Consider the following 24,412-nt stretch of genomic DNA (forward strand, 5'->3'; position numbering starts at 1 on the left):
GCAAACAGGACAGCATACAGTGCTGGTATATGACATGTGGTATGATTTGTCAGGTTTGAAGTGTTGCAGCCAGTGAGAGCTGCTAAAGCTACATGGGCTGAGAACACCTTCAATGCATTCCGCACAACACTGTGCAATATTATTACATAACTGTATACCTCACAACCTTCGCATAATTGATATTCCCACCATGAAAGGTGGACTGTATATGTGCCTATATGTATATCTATATGTATACCAATGGATGTTTATATGTATGTGTATATATATATATATATATATATATATATATATATATATATATATGAAGAGAGAGAGAGAGACAGGGTCATATTTACTGTGGCAGATATCTGGTGACAAAGCCATGGACTCAAGCTCAATGTTGAAACTGCATTGGCATCCTTTCTGGCAAAAACTCTGTACCCATGAACTGCCACATAGGTGGTAGTCTACTTAACACTGAAAGAGTGATAAGAGACCATGGGACACAGGTGGAGAGTAGTCAACCCTTTGATAATCACAGTGCCACACTAGTCATGTAATCTGTCTACGTGGCACACCTCATCACAAAAGGTGTGTCATCCAGGGAAATATAGGTCAGTGTTCCCCTCTACTCATCACTCATAAAACCCATTATAGAGTACAATGCCCCATGTGGTATTTACCTCACAAGACATCTACAGCAACTGGAAAGGCCACAGACATACCTCAGAAAGAGTAATACCGGCCTCAAACAGATGCCCTATGCAGACCGTCTCACAAAACCACAGCTAGACTCTGTCGCATACCGCCTACCCAGAGTTGACCTCTGCCTAACATACAAAGCTATGTCAAACCCAGAGCTGTTGGACATGTTCCACGTAAACAGATCACAATCCCTACAAGCTACACACTCTAGGGACCTAAACCTTGTCACCTCAATAAACAGAACATACTGGAGGGATAGATTCCTATCTCAGAGACATCCCATACTCTGGAACAAACCACCTATCAATAGCAAACAAAGCTCCTCATTAGCAGTCGTCATGAATAATCCTGATGATTAGATGGGAGATAGGAAATACACCCCGGGAATCACCTCTGTGGCTCTGCTTGACAGGGGCACGTGAAATTAAATTACATGTGTGTCAAAGGCCAGGGTAGCGTATGGCTAGGCTTCTGTAGGCCATAGGCCCAATAGCCTATTACCTACCTATGAACCGATACACACCCACATGTACTTTTTGCAATAAATGCTATGTGAGGTTGACTGAGTGTGATGGTGAATATGTTGGTGAATGTGTCAAAGTTCTGTATATGTGTGATAACTTAGTGGGAAACTGTTTGTGTCATGGTATTTTGTGTCCTAGCTGTGATCCCAGCAAAAGATGTGTATGCAATTGCTAGGCAAAAAAAGCAGTATGGCATACAGTCTGATGTAGTCCCTTCATGTCGGCTGGGGTGTCCCATTGTAGGCTAAAGCAGTACATGCATGCTTATTGATTGGTACTGCTGGTGAATCCAACTCCCGTATGAACTGTAGTACTACTTGAAGCTGTAGGCCTAAACAGCATAGTTCATAGGTTCATAGGTTCATACTAGGCTATCTGCCTGAGGGCATTTACAAGCCTAGCCCATAGTTTTGTGGCTTACGCCACCCCTTTAGTATGGGGAACTATACCCATTATTTTGCTGTGCCTCTGTCGAGCAGTGACACTGAGGTAATCCCTGGGGTATATCTGCGATCTCCCATCCATTGGTCAAGATTTCTCTTGAACAAGGCCAGCGAGGTGCTCTGCCTCACATATACTGGGATTTTATTCCACAGTATTATCCAATAATATATCCATAGTATGGTGTATATCCACATTGCTTGGAACCACTATTTTGTGTGTTCCCTGTAGTCCTCACAGATTACATACCTCAGGCATAAGGTTTTGTAAGTACTGACAAACAGTACTGTATGGTACACAGGTAAAGCTCATCTGGGTTGCCATACCTTTGTGTCTTGTATGTATGTCTGATGTGTGTGTGGTATGCCGTACCATGCCCTCAGTCATATGTGTGTTACAGGATATAAGTGCATATCTAGCAACATGTATAGTCTAGTACAGCAGTATGCCACCTATATTAATGAATGTGCACATATGTTAGGGAGGGGTCTGCCATCAACGACTAGTGTGGTATACTGGTAATACTGTAACTGGACTTTACAATCATTGCAATGGATGACATATTTCTTTATGCATTAGCTTGATATATACCTCCTGTGGCTAGGTGGTGCATTGTGTCACATAGAGTGTGCCGTGTACTGGTGTATAGTCTTACATACTGTTTTTTCTTTGTTGCTATGCAGAACATAGTTTGATATATAGAGCATGCCATGCACTGTCAGGCAGTTGTGGGTTGAGCACTGATATGTGGTATTGAAAGTGTGTATCATCTGACAGCCAATACCTTGCTATATATGGCAGTTAATTGATATCTGCACTTTAGAATGTTAAGTGTGCCACATGACTTGCTCACACATATTGTTTCATTGCCTTCCAGGGTCATGGACCACCATCATAACCCTACCTATAGCCTAGCAGAGGAAGAACAAATAATAACCAGCCTGGTTCAGCAGTATACCCTGCTGTTCTCAAGAACCAGCCAGGACCAGCATGAGCGGACTGCACTGTGGCAAGATGTTGTCCATAGGGTAAATGACATAGGCATGCATAACTGGACATATGAGCAGGTACGCCATCACTGCAGCAATTTACTTAGACATGTCCGTCAGCATGCGTCTGATGTCCATAGACAACAGCTTGCCACAGGTGGCAGGGTAGCCATCCACCCCCCCCCTCACCAGAGTGGAGGAGCTGTTCCTGAGCCTGGTGGCTCCTGGCCAACAACAGCAACAAACATGTATCATCATGGAGGCCGGAGCCACCCAGGAAGTTGACACGGAGTGTGCAGGTAACATGGCATATCTGTAGACTACCGTTACCTCTATTGGTAGATCATACATATGTGAGATGTGTACTGTGTAGTTAGAAGATGTGGAGCCTGGTGTTGTGCAATACTGATAATTTGGAATATAATCTGTAGGCCTGTGAGTGTCAACCGTTGTACTACTGTAAGATTGCAAACCCACAGTAGCAATGCCACAGTTGTTGCCACTGACAAACTGTCTCATATCCTTGTAGGTCCCTCTGGTGTGACAGCAAGGCAGCAGACCCATGCTGGTGAGTGTGTTCTACATTTAATATTGCAAATTAAATGTGCATGTCATAGGTGACGTGTAGGCCATGTACACGTAACACACCTACGCATAATGCATGCTGTGCATGTTTGCTGTGAGACTATGCACATCTCAGTAACATGAGAAGCTGCCTCAAACACATGCAATACACAGAGCATCCCACACAATTGTGGCAACACTGTAGTGGACATTGGATAGGCAGAGTCGATACACATGCACACAACATACACAACTTTGTCATATGCAGTACACATTAACATGCTACACATGGCATATTCAGACGCCCGCTGTAAGGTCACACTCCAGTATCCCAAATGTCATCCACACAGCACACATAATATACCTGAGGAGTAGAGTCCTATCATGGGGCTGTGCGACACTCTTCAACACATAACACATTCATGTTAGGCAATGCTCCCTATTGGGCATCTTACAAACCCATGTAACAACTGGCTTTGAAATGGTGAATGTAGCCATGGTACTGGAGTTCAGGTACAGCATGCTAGGTGCCGGTCTGGCACACATTAGTAGCCTTGACTGACCACATGATGCTGCATGATGTTGGCTCATGGTACTACACCCCATCCAGTTACAGTAACCACAGTACTACACATAGCATTTATTGATATGCACCTCAATGTTGTGTGTGTGCAAACATATACACCTATACACAATATGCATAGCAATCATCATTTGTACAAAGTGACACATATATGTCTTGTAATGCTATTGAGTGTATAGGTCACATGACACACATTGGGTATGTGTGATGTTTAATGTTGCAATTGTGTTGTAGCATGCCATGTCATGGCTGCACTGGCATGTCCACAATATATCCTACACTCACCATAACCACTGTACAATGGCTATGTTGAGCAATGGTATTCCATCAGGCATACATGCACCACTCATCCTGTGTGTATACATAGCATGCATGTGCTAAACCTGTGTCCACAATTATCTGTTAAAGACACAGAGGCTCTAATCAAAAATGGATATCTATGTGACACACAGATACACATCCAGCCATGGTATGTATACCTATGAGTGATGGTGCACAGGACATTGCAGGGCTTTTAATACTTGCATAGGAATGTTGTGTCCATGTACACATTGTGTTCCAGGGTGATGCCAATCACTGAAAACAACACACATGCATCAAAGCCTTATATACTGTTATTAGCAAGCGCTGTCTACACTCGCACTGCATGCTGTTGAGCAACACACGTCCTGCATGCTGACACGTGTGATATGACTGTTTGGCTTGTGATACTGTACCACACCATCAACCGCTATTGAGTATGTTCTGGATTGCTGGTGGTGTGTGTGTGTGTGTGTGTGTGTGTGTGTGTGTGTGTGTGTGTGTGTGTGTGTGTGTGTGTGTCTGCTTTAGTGAGGAGTGTATTTGTGTGCATGTGTGCATGTGTTCATGTATGCATGTGTGCATGTGTACATGTGTTCCGACATCATGTACAGGTCGTAAAGTGCGTTTCCTGTCTTCCTCTCACAGGTGTTGAGTTTGGGCTGGTTCACTGCAGCAGGGAACCTGATGTCACTGACACAAATAGTGATAATGAGGAAAGGTGTGTTGAGGCACAGGCATGTTTGCCAGGGTCTGTCGTTGGGCCACCAATCGACAGTACACAAGTGTCCACCCTATCCATGCACACAGTCATACTGCCAATACATCCATCACCAATGCCCTTAGCTGAGGGACAGTGTACAGTTGGCATTGGCCAGGACAGTGTGGTATCTATGGCACATGCATCCTGACACAGCAGCCATACCCAGATGTCTGGAAGGGTACCACATAGGCAGATGTCCAGAGATTCTCGTCGGAGCACTGCTGCTCATCATGCCCCTGGCAGACGTGCCACAGGTCTTACAACCTCACGCATGTTCCAGGCTGTCATGGAGGCACAGGCACGTATGGAACGGTACACCAGACAGGGACTAAGGGCACAGAGGGCACATAACACCGCTGTAATTGACAGTATCCATGACCTAGCAGGTGCCATCCGTAATTACACTGAGGTCACTGATAGACATTGGGGTGAGACATTAGATGACCTCCGCAATGTCATGTCCAAGTGTCAGAACAGTGCGGGACAGTTGAGATGTCGACGTGGATGTATGCCAGCAACATCAGCAGCTGGCAGTCGCCGCGGACATCACTCAAGTCACAGCCGCTCCCGTAGTGCCAGTACCAGTCCCAGCAATGTTGGGGGTGGGCTGTCCATAGATCGTCCTAGAAGATCATGTGCATGTGGCTCTGAACAGTCCCAGCAGGGACCTGGGTCCAGTGTACATCTGTCTACCTCTGAGGATAGTACCCAGTCTGGCTTAGTACCTGATACTGTCAGTAGCACCCCTGCCAGGTACAGGTACCATATCCATGGCCAGAGACGGTGATCTGTAAAGCCTGGCAGGTACAGTCTGTGGCTGTCCCACAAATCCCTGTATATGGCAGCCACATGGTGGAACTGTGTGCATGCAGACATACACACACACATAAACCAGACACCTAGGGCTAACACATACCCGCACACATTACATCAACATTGGCCCATAGCAGTACTCTTGGCCCTCACACACACACACACACACACACACACACACACACACACACACACACACACACACACATACATGTCGATTGTACGGCTCTGGCAAACCAACAACACACCCTGTGCATATGATGAAACCTATGCCACCTCCTGTCATCTGTAACATTGATGCAGGATCAGGCTACCATGGTGCTGATGCACAGGGTGACTTTATAGCAGTATAGCAATGTTAGCATGTTGTCAGCAGTAGAGTGTAATGATATCCTTGAAGGTGTAGCTGACCAGGCATGATGCATTAAAGCTATGATTGTCAATGTAGTATTGTTTACACCAGTGTTAGTTCCAATAGTGTATTGTCCGCCCACGTGCCACTTGGCTGATGTGTGTAGTATTGGCAGCATGTGTTAGAGAGTGGACAGTAAATGTGGGATGTGTGTAGCACAGATTTGCAGGTGTACATTTATGAACATGGTGGAGGTGCACTGTCTGCATGTACGTGCATAGTGGACACATGGGCAGGGCGACATGCCCTGTATTACACAGTAACACTCCATAGTTTCTATTGGTGGCCAGTATGCATTGTACTATGCACATTTTGAAACTTGAGTACGCATGTGTGTTTGACATGGTTTGACACTGTGCTGTGGGTGATACTGTTACTATATGTTATTGTTTTGCATTCTGATAGTATACATAACCTCAACAGCCTGGCCATAAACAATTGTTAGATGATGTCTTGACAACTGACACACAGATGTATGACACACAGTAACATTTGGATCCTTCAGGTACTATACTATGCCAGTAACCAGTGGTATTCACCTGCACCCATTCCTGAGACCACTCCTGTTTGGCATATAGCTCTCTTAGGTACAAACAATCACAGTAGGGATATGTCCGTCCATGTCTGGAAATGCATTCTCCAGATGACAGACACATCCTCCACAAGGGTATCATACAGACAGATACCTGTTGTCAAACCCATGCTGTAAAGCTATAAGCCAACCAAAGCATAGTCATCCACCTTTAAGAAACATAGTATCCCCACAGTACCACATAGGTAGTAGCCACCAACATGTTGAACAGGTAACGATGTGTACATGCAGCCAAGTGTTACGTCATCTCTCCTTTGGTAATCATATTTCCAAAGGTATTTTGAAATCCCTCGGTGGATCACATAAGCAATAAGGGGTCTGCATGCATATCCACAAAGGTTATAACCTATACACCTATAATGAATAGCCATCATTAACAGACTTTGCTGTGTTTGAACAGGTCTGAAATATACCTCAGCCATAAGCTCTCACTCACACAATTCAATAGAAACCATAATGAGTGTGTGTGACACGGATGACCTACGCCAGGGATCACTGCAGTGATTGGCCTTGTCACAAGCATATAGATGTGACCTAAGGTCTGGAAAGTGGCAGCACACTCTGGCAAAGATGACAGATGTGTTCATGGAGAAAGCAGGGTTCCCACCTATGAAATAATTGAGGTCACATGTACGTATATGTATTTGCCACACAGCTACCTGATGTGCAATGCACATACTGTTGTCATACTGATATGTCATACAGTAGTAAAAGCAAAACCCACAACACATTGACCAACAGTGTCATACACACAGAGCACACACACACACTCACCAAATGCAGGATTCAAAACCCTACCTAACTACTTTATGATAATAGAGCAGTACACATTAACACAAGGTGCTATACACATTACTGGATGTTTTCCTTTCCACGGGTATATTTGTAGGATGGTGACATCATCAGACTTGACAAGGATAAGTATACCACTTTTAAGGTGTTTTACTACTCGCCAAAAAGGTTGCTTCTCTCCAAGGAGATCACACACAAACACACTGATGTCAAGTGCAGGATTCAAACCCTACCTAACTACTTCATGATACATCAACACAACACACTATACACATTACTTGGAGGTCTTTTTTCCACAGGTATATTTGTAGGATGGTGACATCATCAGACTTGACAAAGATAAGTATACCACTTTTAAGGTGTTTTACTACTCTCCAAAAACAGCTGCTCTTCTCCAAGGAGATCACACACAATTGTCAAGTGCAGGATTCAAACCCCTACGTAACTACTTCATGATACTAAAGGAGTACGCATTAACATGACATACTATACACATTACTAGGTGGTCTCTTTTCCACAGGTATATTTGTAGGATGGTGACATCATCAGACTTGACAAAGATAAGTATACCACTTTTAAGGTGTTTTACTACTCTCCAAAAAGGTTGCTCCTCTCCAAGGAGATCACACACAAACACAGCTGTCAAATAGAGGATTCAAACCCCTACCTAACTACTTCATGATACTAAAGGAGTACACATTAACACAGCACACTATACACATTACTGGGAGCTCTCTTTTCCACAGGTATATTTTCCAACTTCCACAAACCAGGTAAACCACAAGACAGAACAACAAAAAAGCAAGCGGAATGACACTATGAGAGCCGGCAACTTGTAAAATGACAAAACGGATTTAATAAAAGTTAGCGCTTTCAGCGAAGATAATACTCCACCTTCTTCAGACAAACAAGAGAAATTCATCACAAAAACATTTATAAATAGTTACTAACAATCCAATAACCAATCCAGTAAAAGTGCATTTAAGCTACCTTTATCCATGACAACCTTAAAGAAATATGTGAATTAAATATCACTGTAAAAAACTACCAGTCCGACTAGGACCTATTACAATACATTCCTACTAAAACAGCTAATATACACACAAACCAATAAAAGTGCTTTATATACATCACTATCCAATTAATTAAATTGGTCAGGTATATCAACAAAAAATAGTATGGAATATTATAAATTTATGATCAAAATAGAGTGAATGAAATTCATTGAATGATGCATCATAAATAATCAGTTCTCGAATAGCATACAGGGCTTCAGCATATCAGATATATTATGGTAATAAAAATTGTTACTATGATGTAACCTATTAACATGAATATGTATCAAATTCAGTAAATGATTAATAATTATTCGTGCATAGGCACCTCAAAATACATATGACTGTTAAAACAAAAATTATTATTGATGAACAAGGGCGAACATAGATATAATAAATACTTGTCATCTTTGCAAAGAGATCCACCTCAACACACATTTGATAGATAAACTGTCGTTGATACCCGGGAAAATGTGTGCCCTAGTTCTTATCTGCCACATCAATTCATCTATCTCCAATTGTACCTGCCAAGCCCCACCCCGGATATCGACTTCCCTGTGTTGTAGAATCACAAATCTGAACTCGTGTCCATCATGCTCAATGCAATGCTTAGCCAAGGCATTGTTAATATCTTTTTTAATAATGGCATATTGATGCTCATAAATTCTTTGTTTTAATCTACGCTCAGTTTTTCCGATATAAAAGGCGTTACAGAAATTACATAATGCTGCATATGTGACGCTCTTAGTCTCACAATTGTAATGACTAGTAACCTTATATGTTTTACTATTGATAGAAAATTGGTTACCCACCTTAATATGCTTGCATTGAGTGCAAAAGCCACATTTAAACATACCAGGGACTCTATTAGTACTGGACTTCTTTTTCTTTTCTAACATCCATTTTAAATTTTGACCTCTCCTGTAAGTAATTTTTGGGTCCCTTCCCAATATTTTGGACAAAGTATCGTCATTTCTGATAGTATCCCAGTTCTTGTTCAAAACATCCTTGATTGACTGGTAATCAAAGGAGTATGTACATAAAAAACTAGTATAATACCCTCCATTACTGACATTACTGATTGAACTTAAATCGTGTCCTCCCAGTCCACGATCCTCTGGAACTTCATTAACCCGATACGTATAGTTACCCAATAAAGGGGTGAAATGACCCCCAATGCGTTTAGAAGTAACCTCCTTGATGATACTGGTAATTAAACTGTTTGGGTACCCTCTATAAATGAACATCCTTTTTAAACAATCACATTCTGAATCATAATCACATGCGTCTGTGATCATTCTGGCTGCCCTCACAATTTGTCCTTTAACCACTGCTTTTTTCTGATGATATGGATGATTACTTGTGAAATGTAAAAAAGTATTAGAATACATGGGTTTTCTATATATTAGGCTCTTAAATCTACCATTCATCCTATCGTTAATCAAAAGGATGTCAAGGTAGTTTATTTCAGATTCCCCTACATTATAAGTAAATTCCAGAAATTCCGTGAACTGTGTGATCTTATTGATAAATACAGGAATAAGCGACTTATCACCTTTCCAAATACAAAAAATGTCGTCCTGGTACCTTGTGTACCAGGTTACATGTTTTTGAAATAACTCTTCCGTAAACAACTTGTTGGTTTCCCAATATGCCATAACGGTATTGGCAAAGAAACCCCCACAAGGAGAGCCCATTGCTACCCCTGATTTTTGTAGGTAAAATTGTCCCTCGAACACCATAAAGTTGTTAGTCAACATGATTTCCAATAATGCCTCCACTAAATAAATGATACTATCACTAGCCTTTTTTGAATACATGAATTCTCGAACCCAATTCATTCCTGTTTCTTGGGGTATTACTGTGTACAAATCTTTGACATCTATTGTCAAGAAAAGTACTTCAGCTGAGTATTCCAATTTATTTAAATTCCCCAAAAAGCTCCACGAGTGCTTACATATCTGCTGCTCACTTTCTATAAATGGTTTTAACGCGCTATCAATGAATTTAGCACATGCATAAGTGATTGACCCTCTCCCATCAACTACAGGTCTAAAAGGAGGGGCAGTTATTGTTTTGTGTAATTTTGGAGAACCAAACAAAGCAGGTGTTCTAGGGGCAATCATAGACAAATACTGATACATATCTTTACATATATACATACATACATACATACAATACTTTCCCGGTCAACAAATGATAAATAAATAAAAAATAAAAAATATCGGTATCAATTGAGCCTTCCAAAAATAAATCATCTAACCTTCCTTTGATTTTCTTATGTGCCACATTAACTTCATTCAAAGTGACCTGAATATAGGAGGATGTATTAAGGTGCTTGGACATATAATCAACATAGATGTGGTGATCCATGAATACCAAACCACCCCCCTTATCTGGCTTCATCACTCTAATGTTACAATCCTTCAATAAGTTAATGAAATCATGCTCTAAAGTTGAAATGTTACATCTAGGCTTATTATGTTTGTATATAACTTGATTCATGATAGCCCATAAATCAACTTCACACATCTTTTCGAGAGTGTTCAAACCAGGATGGAGGGGTGGATTGAATAAACTAGAAACCCGTAAGGTTTTAACTATAGTGGAATTATTCCCCATTAACAAATTGAGATTAAGCTTCCGGAAAAAAATTTTTAAATCAATAATTGTTTTGACAATATCCATACTTCTTCCAGGAACAAAAGTTAAATCTTTTGATAAAAAATCAACCATGTCTGGTTGAATATCTAAAGCTGTATAATTGTATATAACAAATTACCCGTCGCTGCTTTTATATAGATGGGGTTTAATACCAAAGTCTTGATTGAAGACGATCTCCTGCGTGTTCGTCTCCTGTTCCTTGAAGTATTCTGTTGAAAAGTGGGCTGATGCTTGTTTCTCTGGCCGTTCATGACTGGCCGAAAAACCTGCTGATTCTGAACGTCAGCACCTTGCATGTTATCAGCCAAATTGTTTTGTCCATCATTATGTGGACCATTACGGTCTCCATTATTTCCATTATTATTGTTACTATTATTATTAATAAACCTTGGACTCCTCCTTAAAGGTTGCCTTTGCATGTTATTAGTGTCACCATTAATGTAGACACGATTAGACTTTTCAACAATGTCATTTCCTTGTTGGTTGTTAAAATTATCATTGACATTTGTTTGAACACTGGCTGGAGGCTTAGGATAAGCTTGATTGTTTGCATAATCGTTAATGTCCCTAGATATTTTATTTTTTTGGTAACAAGAAGCTTATTCATGGTAGCCTCTATACTAGTGAATATTCTACAATATTCATATTTATATCTTAAAAAATCTTTGTCAGATTTGATGCTATGCTCGAGCGCCTCCAGCTCAGACTTTAAGGTAGTAATGTCTTTAGTATAATAATTAATAAGTGCTTTTAAAAATTCATGCCCTTGTCTATCGAAAAGTGCAACAAGTTCATTGTTAATTGGGTAACTATACGTATTAGGTTAATGAAGTTCCAGAGGATCGTGGACTGGGAGGACACGATTTAAGTTCAATCAGTAATGTCAGTAATGGAGGGTATTATACTAGTTTTTTATGTGCATACTCCTTTGATTACCAGTCAATCAAGGAGGTTTTGAACAAGAACTGGGATACTATCAGAAATGACGATACTTTGTCCAAAATATTGTGAAGGGATCCAAAAATTACTTACAGGAGAGGTCAAAATTTAAAATGGATGTTAGAAAAGAAAAAGAAGTCCAGTACTAACAGAGTCCCTGGTATGTTTAAATGTGGCTTTTGCGCACAATGCAAGCATATTAAGGTGGGTAACCAATTTTTTATCAATAGTAAAACATATAAGGTTACTAGTCATTACAATTGTGAGACGAAGAGCGTCACATATGCAGCATTATGTAATTTCTGTAACGCCTTTTATATCGGAAAAACTGAGCGTAGAATAAAACAAAGAATTTATGAGCATCAATATGCCATTATTAAAAAAGATATTAACAATGCCTTGGCTAAGCATTGCATTGAGCATGATGGACACGAGTTCAAATTTGTGATTCTACAACACAGGGAAGTCGATATCCGGGGTGGGGCTTGGCAGGTACAATTGGAGATAGATGAATTGATGTGGCAGATAAGAACTAGGGCACACATTTTCCCGGGTATCAATGACAGTTTATCTATCAAATGTGTGTTGAGGTGGATCTCTTTGCAAAGATGACAAGTATTTATTATATCTATGTTCGCCCTTGTTCATCAATAATAATTTTTGTTTTAACAATCATATGTATTTTGAGGTGCCTATGCACGAATAATTATTAATCATTTACTGGATTTGATACATATTCATGTTAATAGGTTACATCATAGTAACAATTTTTATTACCATAACATATCTGATATGCTGAAGCCCTGTATGCTATTCGAGAACTGATTATTTATGATGCATCATTCAATGAATTTCAATCACTCTATTTTGATCATAAATTTATAATAGTCCATACTATTTTTTGTTGATATACCTGACCAATTTAATTAATTGGATAGTGATGTATATAAAGCACTTTTATTGGTTTGTGTGTATATTAGCTGTTTTAGTAGGAATGTATTGTAATAGGTCCTAGTCGGACTGGTAGTTTTTTACAGTGATATTTAATTCACATATTCCTTTAAGGTTGTCATGGATAAAGGTAGCTTAAATGCACTTTTACTGGATTGGTTATTGGATTGTTAGTAACTATTTATAAATGTTTTTGTGATGAATTTCTCTTGTTTGTCTGAAGAAGGTGGAGTATTATCTTCGCTGAAAGCGCTAACTTTTATTAAATCCGTTTTGTCATTTTACAAGTTGCTGGCTCTCATAGTGTCATTTTGCTTGCTTTTTTGTTGTTCCACAGGTATATTTGTAGGATGGTAACATCATCAGACTTAACAAAGATTAGTATACCACTTTTAAGGTGTTTTACTACTCTCCAAAAAGGTTGCTCCTCTCCAAGGAGATCACACACAAACACACTTATCAAGTGCAGGATTCAAGCCCCTACCAACTATTTTATGACACTACAAGAGTACGCATTTACACGACACGCTATACACATTACTGTGAGTTCTCTTTTCCACAGGTATATTTGTAGGATGGTGACATCATCAGACTAGGCAACGTGGGTTACATTAGGTGACATTAGGTGGGCTACATATAAGGAATGTCTAAACACTTTGGCCATGTGATCATCAAAGGAGAGTTTGCTATCTACCTGTGTCCACAGGGCCATAATGACTTTCTCCGTACATACTAGATTACCACCTATGTGGTAATTTGTGTGCACTTTGTTTTATCCAAAGGGGATGACTATGCATTCTTTGGCATTCTGCTTGAGGGCATTGTTTTGACACCAGGTATCTGTCTCTGTAAGACCCTTCTGGGAGATGTCTGTGTCAGCCATAGAGTCAATTATGGACCACAGTTAGTAGTCATCTGCAAACCTGTTCAGCCATACTCCTCCCATGCTTGCCTGTACCTCTGAGCAGTATCTACTGAACAAGTGGGGTCGCAGGACCAAGATCTGTGGGATGCCATTTGTGACTGGTTTAGAGTTGGACATGGCACCCGCAACTCTGAACATGTGTGTTTGATCTGTGAGCCACTTGGCCACCCATCCTGTGACATAGCTGTTAATGTTCAAGCTGGTAAGCTTGTCCATGATGATAGAGTGGGGAATGGTGTAGAAAGTCTTTAGTGAGGTCCAGGTGGGCTGAGTGGACTACTTTCACCTCCATCTAAGTCCTTGGTAACTGTTTCAAATAAGTCAACTAGGTTTAGGAGGCAGGATCTGCCTTTAACAAGGCCAAGTTGGGTAGAGTCCAGTGTCTGGAGGTCCCCAATGTCTCTGCTTATGGGTTCCATGATAATTTGCTCCATAGCTTTGCAGACCAGGCTGAGTAGACCTATAGGGCAATGATTTCCAGGTTCTGTTGTGGCACCCACTTTGTGGAGCTGGATGACTGTTGGTGTATGCCATTCTTTGGGTACATAGCCTGTGGTACGATTGAGTCTGGACAGTGAATGTAGGTGAGGGTGTAGTTCCTTTTGGGGCTGGTGTAAGATGCAGCCGGGGACACCATCCAGTCCCATTGATGCTGTGTTCTTAGCTTTCGAGAGGGCTATCTTTACCCTGCATGTTCATGAAGTCTGGGGCTCTGCATTCTTCTGGGATGGACACAGGTCCTTTTGGGGGTGATGGGAGGGAGTTTGCACTGAACTTGTCCCCCAGGATGTGGGCAATGTGAGTTGGTTCAGTGTATTTCTTGCCATTTTTCTGTAGCTGACAGCATATTTGTAAGTTGCCACCTACATGTTTGGTATAGCTAACGAAGGCTTTGTGGTTGTTATTCTTACATTCCTTGGCACTTTGTCTTTAGAAACTGGCCTTGGATTATTTTATGAGCAATCATTGTTTCTTCCTAATAATGATCAGTGATGCCTTTCCTTTTGTGAAGTTGGCAATATCATGTGTTCATTTCCTCCTTCTGTTGTCTAGCTTATTTATGGGCGATGACCACCAGATTGGTTTCTTATTTTTGGAGGAGTGCATCTTGGTTTTATTTGGCATGTCTTGATCCATGCATCCCTGTAGATGCTCATAGGATGCACTTGATTTGGCAGATTGTATAGCATTATCCTATAGCAAGGGGGCTTTGGAACTTTCCACTTTGGTCTTGGGAAGTGTGCAGTTTGCTTTTGAAAATGTCTTCACAGGGGTTTCATTGACTTGGGGGGGGGGGGAATGTGGATGTCCAGTCTGATTACTTTATGATCTGATATTACCAGCGAGGAGTTTATCTCTGTTGTGGAACACTGGTACCCAATGTTGGTGATGATCAGGTCCAGTATGTTGTCACCTCTAGTGGGCGTGGTGACCAGCTGTTCCAGGGTGTTAGAGTTTTTAAACTCTAGGAAACATTGGGCAAAGGACGTTGTACACGAGTAATTCTCTCACTCAATGCTTGGGTAGTTGTAATCTCCTCATATAATGGTGTTTGATAGGACCTTTATATTTTCCACTCTTCTCAGGAATACTGAGTGAGGTTCCTGAGACAAGGTAGGTAATCTGTAGCAGGCTACAATCTGATAAGCAGCTTTGCCCAATGCTAATTGCACTTGCATGGTCTCCAAGGCCTCATGCTGTGCCACTAAGCTGAAGGTGTGAGTATCCATAAGGTAAATGGATACACCCCTTCCTTTTGTATTTCACTCGTGGTTTTGGGTCCGAAGATCAGAGGGATTGTGAATGTTTTACGTGGAGCATGTCCAACAGCTCTGTGTTTGACATAGCTTTGTATGTTAGGCAGAGATCACCTCTGAGTAGGTGATATGTGAGGGAGTACAGCTGGAGCATTTTGAGATGGTCTGTGTATGGCATGTATTTCAGGCCGCTAATGCTCTTTGTGAGGTATTGCTGCAGGCTTTCCAGTTGTTGTAGTTGTCTTGTGAGGTACGTAGCAAAGGGGGCGTTGTACTCTATTATGGTTCTAGTGAGTGATGAGTAGAGGGGAACAATGTCCTCTTCTATTCTGCATGAGACACCTTTTGTGATGAGGTGTGCCACATAGGAGGATTTCCTGACTACTGTGGGGATGTGATTATCACAGTTGTGTCCACTGTCCACCTGCGACCCAAGGTCTCTTATCATACTTTCAGTGTTACGTATACTACCACCTATGTTGTAGTTCATGGCTACAGAGTTTTTTTACAAAGGGGATGAAAATGCACTTTTTGGCATTGAGCTTGAGCCCATGGCATTGACAACAGCCATCTGTCTCAGTGAGGCCCTTTTGTAGGATGTCCACATCGTTAGTGTTTACAATTATGGCTCCTAGTTTGCAGTCATCTGGAAACTTTAGTAGCCGCAGACCTTCCATGTTAAAGTTTACTTCAGGGAAGTAGATACTAAACAGGACAAGACCCAGGACTGGACCCTGTGGTACTGCACTCATCACTGGTCCAAAGTCATACTTGGAGTCTGCTACTTTCACAGTGTGTGTGTTCTGTCAGTAAGCCAGTTAGCAACCCATCTTGTGACATAGCAATTTATACCTAGTTTAGTGGGTTTATCTATATTTCCAGAGTGTGGGGTGGTGTTGTAAGTCTACATAGGCTGTGCGAACCACCTTACCCTTGTCTATGGTTCTGGTGACTGCTTCAATGTCATCTACCAGGTTTAGGAGACATGATCTGCATTTTACAAACCCAACATGGTTGTGGTCCAGGGTTTGGGGATTACCAATGTATTTTTTTATAAGTTGTATGATGATACATTCCATGGCCTTGAAGAGCAGGCTCATCAGGCTAATGGGGCACTAGTTCCTGGGGTCCGTGGTATCTCCACCCTTGTGTAGTGGGATAACCATCACTGTGCACCATTCAGCAGGCACAAAGCCTGAGGTGAGGCTATGACAGAACATGGTACATTGGTGTGGTGCCTGTTCATTCTGTGGTTTGTGTAGAACACAGCCTAGGAAGTTATCTGGTCCCATGGCTGCTGTGATACTGGCTTTGGAGAGGGTTTTTTACCTGTGCAGCCATGATGACAGTAACTTTTCCATCTTCCATTATAGAGATGTGCTCTTTCATGGGTGAGAGGGGGTTAAAGTTAACACTGATCCTATCTGCCAGGATGCTGGCAATATCAGTTGGGTCTGCATATTTAGTGCCATTCAGCTGTAACTCAGAACAGATCTGAGTGTTGCCATGACATGGACCTGTCTGTTGGGCAGAGATCTTCTAAGTAGACAGTATGCAACAGAGTACAGATTGAGTTAAATTCATTCTTGTTGCATGGGGCAACTGTTTGAGGCCAGTAATCCTCTTGTTGAGGTACTTCAGTGGTCTTTCCAGCTGCTAAAGGTGCCTAGTCAGATTCATCGCAAGTGTGTTGTGGTACTCTCTGGTGGGTCTGATGACTGATGAGTAAAGGGAACCTCCTTTGACCTACATGCACATACCTTGGCAGTTTGTGGGAACACATAGCATGATTTTCTGACCAATTTGTGAATGTGTTTCTGGAAGTAGAGATGACTATCCACATTTGTCCATAGATCCCTTATTATCACCTCCATATTTAGCCTAAGTGTGTGAGCATGCCCAGTATGACCTTTCAGTATGTTGTTGCCTGACATTTGCTTTGTTTATTTAAGTGTGTGAGCATGCCCAGTATGACTTTTCAGTGTGATGCTGAATGAAATCCACTACATTTGTTGAACTGTGTGAGCACGCCTGGTATAGACATTTATACTATATGTGTGTGGAAAATCAAGTTGTATTTTTCCAGCAGGGCTCACCTTTGCATCATAAATCAGCAGGGATCATGCTGTGCCTGCAGGGTTTCCATGAGACACTTTGCATAGACTTATCAATATTTCTACATACAGGGGGGAACAGCTATTCTTTGTGCATTTCTACCCGGGGGCACACCTGATTGTTACTGTGGGTGCACATAGGATTAGGGTTTCACCTGACACTTATACACATTTGCTAGGCCTGCACTGCTATGTAAGGTATACCATTTCAGTCTGTACTGTTGCCTATCGTACTGGCATGAGGCATACTACTGTACTACAGATCTTAGCGTCCAATGTCAAGTATATTAGATTGCGACTTCATAGTCTACCCAACCCACATCACACCGCCTGGCCTGCTTTTCTTTGTCTGCATAGGCCTGTGGGGGAGGTTACCCATATGCCTCTTTAGGGGCATGATACAGCATTTCTTTGTGTTTGCATTAGGGTACAACTGTCCTGCTGTGTCTGTACCAGTGCAATGCTGTCATAGCTTAGTGGTTCAGTACTGTGACTATAGTGCACAGTATCCTGGGTTCAAGCCCTGTCACTGCTTTTTATTTTCATACTGGGCAAACCAGACTGCTTAAGGAACAGTAAAGCAAATATGAGCATGTTTACCTGACTTTGCTCAACTTTGCCCAACCTTGCCCAACATTGCTCAACGTTGCCCAACGTTGCGCTAGTTAGCGCGGGCAATTTTGTTTACATATACTAAATAGTGGCAAAAGCTGCTTAGCACTGCTTTATATTGCTTAAAACATGGCAATCATTCCTCATGTGGTGCTGCAGGGCTGCCTATGTCGGATGCATATAGTACACTCCCTACACATGTTTGAAAACAGGTAGTGTCAACTTAGGCATCCCTTTTATTTTATGTGCGAGTCAGCGAGAGGTATCATTTACAGGGTTCCTACTGAGCCAGTGTATGTGCTATGCGTTGCCTCTTTGCCAAGGCCAAGGCATGCTGGGCACACCTTTTTCTGCCTACTAGGGCAGGCTCAGGTTGTTCCTCCTCTGAGTCACGCTGTGCCTGTGCAGGCCTTGGCAATGGTAGGGGGCTGTTTGGCCCTGCCCCATGCTGTTCCTGCTGCAGCTGTTTTCGCAGGATCATATTGTGTAGTATGGCACATACCGTGACAATTTGGGTACATGTAATTGGTGAGTACTGCAAGGCTCCACCAGATGTGTCCAGGCACCGGAACCGTGACTTGAGCATCCAAAACACATGCTCGATTACATTTCGTGTTTGTGCGTGTGCCTCATTATTGAGTTCTTGTTCAGGTGTGTGTGCATTTCTGATGGGTGTCATCAGCCACGGCTCCAGTGCGCATCCAGACCGTCAAGGATGTCCCCATTGGCAAATGTCTGGTACAGCTGCATCAAATGCCAGATATGGGAATCATGGTAGCTTCCAGGGCAGCCAGAAGACAATACTCTTTCTACTACCCTATTTATAAAATTTCCAGAGTATAATTCTTTATTGCATGCCACCAGCTTCCACCCACAACATATCATCCAGAATATACCTAAGTCCCAATTTCTAAGAGCTAGGAGAATTTGTTCCAGCCAAGGGTCTTATGCTAAGATTAGTGATGATTTGGTCGGTAGATTTAAAGATAGAGGGTATCGTTTGGGCACTGTTTATATGGCAAAACAATGGGCTTCAAATTTCAACAGAATTGATCTGTTGCATTACAAAGATCGGAACCAGGATGGGGTTCAGCAGCCGCTGAGATTAGTCACCACCTATGGACGTAACACCCGGGGCTTCATGAAAATTGTTGACAGACATTGGAATATTCTTTTGGCGGATAATAGATTACACAATATTCTTAAGGACAGATGTTCTTTCTCTTTCAGAAGGGGACGCACTATTGGGTCACATTTGAGCCATTATAAGAGGTCTGTGTCTGATGCCAAAGTCTTCACTCAATTAACTTTTACAGGGGCACCAGTGGTTGGTTGTATTCCATGTGGGCACTGCAAATTTTGTAATAGAGTCTCACGTACTGGTGAATTTAGTAGTCAGAATACCCCTGATGTTTTTGAGATTAGGTTTTGGGCCAATTGCAGTTCAGAGTGGGTTATATATTTGGTGACCTGCACTTGTTCTGCGTTTTATGTAGGTCAGACCTCTAGGGCTTTCCGTCTTAGGATTGGTGAACACATCAGTGACATCAAAAATAAATGTAGTAATAATGCATTATACAAGCATAGTTTAAAACATACTACAGCTAGTTTTATGTTTTGTATTATTGATCATATCAGGGGTAAATGTCAAGATAAATTGAAGTGGCATGATATGCTGACTTCAAAGGAGAGGAAATGGATAATTAGACTTGGGGCAATGTTTCCACCTGGTCTTAATGACCAACTGTGATTTATTAATCATGTATTGTGATTGGTTTTTGGTTACTTTTTGATATATATATATACTGGGTTTGAGCATTCATGAGAATACATGCATTTTTATTTTCACTGAGGAAGGTTCTGTTGAGCCGAAACCGGTCTGTATTAGATATTTGATATCAGATATCTGAGGGATTTGTCTCTCAGTTATGATTGAATAAATAACTTCTATCCTGTTACCAACAGCTGCTGGCTTTGTTTGTTTGATAACTCAAACTCACCCCCAGGAATCCATAGTGTTAGGTGACTTCAACATCGATTGGAATTCCTTCTCATCTAGCTCCCCATCTAGCAGCATAAATCTACATGGCTTTTCTCAGCTCATATCCACTCCTACCAGACTAGGTAAACCCCAAAACAAAGACAGCATCCTGGACTGGATCCTTACTAATAAAGCTCCTGACCAGTACTCAGCAGGTACTCACCCAGAGGACATGAGTGATCACTTACTCACCTATGTTATCAAATTCAAGAAAATCACCACCCTTCTTACAACCATAAAAAAAATCAGGAACAATAATAAATTCAACGCCTCCATTTTTCAAACTGAACTTAAAGCCCACAACTGGACAATACTCAAGTCTCTTCCTCTTGAAGAGGCAGTTATCTACTTCAACACCACCTTCCTCAAGATTCTAGATTCCCATGCTCGAATACGGTCCATTAGAACTAAAACCAAAACCACACCACGGCTCTCTAAGGAAACAAAATCCAAAATCCTATCTAGAAAGAAGATGTGGGTCACATGGCGTACCTCTAAAGACCCACACTCCCACCAAACCTTCCGGCAACTTACAAATGAAACTAAAAGAATGATCTTAAATGATAAAAAAAACTTCTTCCTCCACCTCCAACACAAACACCTTAATAATCCACAAAAATTCTGGGCAGGCTTAAACAAGCTCCTGCACCCAGGCCAGCCAATCACCCCCACTCCAACAACTTGCAAACAACAGTGCCCTGTAAACATTGCTAACACATTCAATAGTTTCTTCACAGAAACTATACAATCTCTGGCCACACAATTCAAACAAACAACCAGCCCACTCCACTACCCATGCCAGCAGAATACTACAACTACATCAGATCATCTATTTACCTTCGATCCAGTACCCATATCCTCTATAATATCTCTTCTTAAAAAAACTAAAACCCACTAAGCTAGCAGCTGACCTTCTCCCAGCTGAGTTTCTTCAAAAAGCAGCTGAGGTCATTTCCTATCCCGTCTCCATAATCATAAACCATACCTTGTCAGAAGCCTTCATCCCCTCCATATGGAAAATGTCCCACATTATTCCTCTCCATAAAGGTGGTAGCTCACTAGAGCTAACCAACTACAGACCTATAGCTATACTCTCACCCCTGGCCAAAATTATGTAAAAGTGTGTCCACAAACAACTGATGGAACACCTCACCAAAAATAAAATTCTAGCCAACTCCCAACATGGCTTCAGGCCAAATCACAGTACCACATCAGCCCTACTATCCTTTTCTAATACCATCAATAACTTCAGAAACAATAATAAACTATCATCTGCTCTTTTCTTAGACCTCTCCAAGGCCTTTGATATGGTGAACCACATTCAACTCCTCCATACATTTAAAAAACTATCACTCAGCAATTCCACGCTGAAATGGTTCCAATCCTACCTGTCCAATAGGCAACAGGCTGTTCTATGGCAGGACAAATTATCCACATGCCTACCTGTTACACTTGGAGTTCCCCAAGGATCTATTCTTGGCCCTCTTCTCTTCACCATCTTTGTTAATGACCTGCCCACAATCACCCCCATGCCACATGCATTCAATATGCAGATGATTCGACTATCATCAGCACTGCCTCCAACCTGGCAGACCTCACTGCTTCAACCCAAGACACCTTCAACCTAATAGAAAATGGTTCTCAAGTCGTCAACTAGTTCTCAACCCCAACAAAACAAAACTACTTACTTTCTCACCCACTAACAAGACTCTTCCCCACCTTCTCTATTACATCCTCCAATGGAATCACTATATCACCAGAAGCTCACACAAAGCTATTAGGTGTTACCATTGATAACTCCCTTAAATTTGACACCCATTTCAATCTAACCATCAAAACCGTCAATAAAAAGCTTGGCTCTCTCTATAAAGTAAAACACTTTCTCACTCCTCACGCTAAAATTACAATTGCCAGCACACACCTACTATCAACTCTTTTCTATGCCTCCCCCTTTTTACAAACCTAAACAAGACAACCCTTAACAAACTTGCTTCTTGTTTCAATCACATAGCTAGATTTGCCACAAATTCCACCTTTAGAATGCACCACTGCACTAACTTGAAGCAACTAGGGTGGTTAGAGTTTTCCAGCCAACTCCATTTCAACCAACTCAAAACGTCTCACCAGATACTTTATCACCCAGAGAAAACACCAGCTCTGAAAAACATCATTCACCCCTATATTAACCTGCAATCTTTACGCTCCTCCAATAAGATCTTAGCTCAAACTACCAAAGCCAATAATTCTGCTGGGGATTCTCTATTCTCAAACTTTGTAGGTAAAATGTGGAACTCCCTACCGACCATGCTCACCTCAGAACCTTCACTCCTACAATTCAAAAAAAAGCTTAAACCCCATCTCAATACTCTCTGGCAATGTCCCTGTTCCAAACCTGATTAACCACTATCATTTACCCTTCTCTTACCTCACTATCCTTAACCGCTTTTTAACAAGGCGCCTCGCCTTTGTAATTGACCTATGTTTTTTTTTATATGCTGCTGTTATTTTATTCCCAAGATGTGATGTATCTTTTCATTGTATTTAGAACTCAACTATCTTCCTTTTTTGCATTAACAATATTCATATGTCTGTTATGTACCTGGAGCTTTTCTCCCCGGGCCTCCGCTGAAAATGGACATGTATCCAGTCGGACTCTCCCGGTTAACAAATGTAAAATAAATAAATAAATAAAAATTATAATTTGGATTCCATTACTGACCATGGCAATTCATCCTTAAGAAAGAACAAAGTTGCCCTTGAGTTGCTACTTTAAGATAGTATTAATACGCTGCCTTGAGACGTTATATAGCTTGTGAGGATCAATGCTGTAGATGTGATTAAGCTTTACAACCCTTTAATTCCAGCTTAGTTTACAAAAAATAAATAAATAAAAATGTAAGTAGTTGCCAATGCTGAAGCGCATCAAATGTCAGCAGTAAGTCATATGTTTAGTAAAGTAACACTAAATTGCATAAAAACCAACCATTTTGGCAACCTTTTAAACGATTTGTAAAAACAAGGAAGATAATCAGTATACTAGTGGTATCCTGGTTCAGGTATATTAAAACCATCTGACAGAAGGAGTTTTTAGTTGAATCTAGAATAGAAGCTGCTGTTAAAAAGGGATGATTACTAGTGCAGATAAAATATTGCATGATAATTATAGGAATCAATCAGATGAGGTTAGAAAAATTTAGGAAGAGAAATGGGTAAGCTATTCACAAGGAAACAATGGGAGGGTGTGTGTGTATATATATATATATATATATATATATATATATATATATATATATATATATATGTATGTATGCATATACATATAGCTCCCAAGTAAGCAACAAAGTCTAGAAGATTAAGGATTTTTGCTTGGAAGTTTTCCCATGTGTATTTTTATACACCGCGCAGACTCCAAAGAAGTTTTCCTCAGGTAGATAGCAAATGTTGGAGTTGTGATGGAGATGAAAGACTAGGAACATATGTTTTGGGAGTGTAATTAGGTGAAAGACTGTAAGAATTCCCTACAGAGTACTTTGTCAGAAATATTGGGTGAACAAATGAATGCAATTAAGAAAATTATTTTTTTGAGCTGGGACACAGGATCTGAATTGCCTAGACATAAGTAAGGCCTTATTAAGTTTAATTCTGGTGGCTGACAAAAAAGCAATTACTAGAAAATGGAAATCAAAGTCTAAACTAACTGTATTTGAAGCACTGAATATTGTAACAGAGGCAAAAGAACTGGAAATGTGATCTTTAGAAAAGGGCAGGAGCAAATTACATTGAAAAAATGGGAATTTATAGAAACAATACAAGCAGAATAATGTTTTGGAGGAGGAGTGAGATTTAAGGGGAGGGAGGAACTGAGCAAGTTATGTAATGCTGGATTGATGATAA

This window comes from Protopterus annectens, chromosome 2.part0 (assembly GCF_019279795.1).
Source record: "Protopterus annectens isolate FY-2018-M chromosome 2.part0, PAN1.0, whole genome shotgun sequence".
NCBI classification, from domain to species: Eukaryota; Metazoa; Chordata; order Ceratodontiformes; family Protopteridae; genus Protopterus; species Protopterus annectens.